Below are 1,350 nucleotides of genomic sequence, written 5' to 3' on the forward strand. Positions count from 1 at the left end.
ATTGCAATGTATAGTAAATATAAATCTTAAACGATGGCCCCGTGTCTCATAATAGATATAACAGCCATCCCAGCGTTCCTGGCAGCCTCCATCTCATCCCCGCACACAGAGAGGCCCCCAGTGCTGTTCACCAGTGGAGGATCCGGGGCCAGCTCGGGAGCCGGCCACCAGCAGAGCTCTTAATAGGACTGCTGGACCTCCAGGCGACATGTGATATTCAGTCTCCTGGCTGCTCTTTGCTGGGCACAGACCCCCTCCGGGGTAGTTCTGTGCTGTGGCGCAGGCTTAACATGGATGGCAGGAGACGATGTCGTCACGGCTCTGCCCACATTTGCACAGTCTATTCGCTGGGGCTAGTCCAAGAAGTAATGAATGGGGCATTCACCCAGTCACAGTCTGCGTTCAGCAAATAAATGCGATAATAAACAAAACAATATCGCATGCTTTATTTTTTTTCATATAGGCCTATGTTTCAACTGTGTATTTGTCCTTCGTTTCTGGAAGGGTTTTGCTGTATCCAGCAAGTGAACAACCACTTAATCAGTCAATGATTTGGACCAGCTTGTTACTAGCTTGTTACTAGCTTGCTACTAGCTTATTTGTAGCTTGTTACTATCTTGTTAGTAGCTTGTAACAAGCTTGTTAATGGCTTGTTTGTAGCGTGCGACCAGCTGGCTTGTTACTAGCTCCTTACCAGCCTGTTACCAGCTTGTGACCTGCTTGTTGTTAGCTTGTTACCAGATTTTCACTAGCTTATTACTAGCTTAGTGCTAGCTTTTGACTGGCTTGTTAAAGTGCTGGAAGGGTGCTGTCACTTCATTATGTGAGCGGTCAAAAGGATGCTTTGCTAACTCTGGCCATGGGAGGCCACTAGCCTGCAAAGTCACATAGTATCTCTTTAATGTATATTTCAACTATATTCCTCATTTGTGATTGTTAGTTTGCTTGCATATGTTTGCCCTTCCCCCACTTATTGTTCCCCTATGCATGTGAACCGTTTCACAGTTTCTTCTTCCTGTCTTCCCTCACATGGCTGTTTGAGGGATTTTAGGGGCTGGCAATGTGGAAAAAGGAAGGGTAGTACAAGGTACATAAATACCTAAATCAAGTCTTAGCATGAATCCAGCGGGCTATATCGAATCATCTCTAGACGCACGGCCAGGTGTTTGCTGTACTGTAGCCCGTAGCGCAGCAAGATATATGACCAGCTCCACTGGAGCATACAATGGGAACTCAATATCAATGTGCATGCATCCCATGAGTATGGGGAGGCAAGGACGAGGCTTAGAACTCAACCAGTCATTGAGGTCAATGCAGCTTTCAGCTAGCACAACATGCACATATCTGGAT

The sequence above is a fragment of the Pollachius pollachius genome (assembly GCF_949987615.1).
Source record: "Pollachius pollachius genome assembly, chromosome: 13".
Lineage (NCBI taxonomy): Eukaryota > Metazoa > Chordata > Actinopteri > Gadiformes > Gadidae > Pollachius > Pollachius pollachius.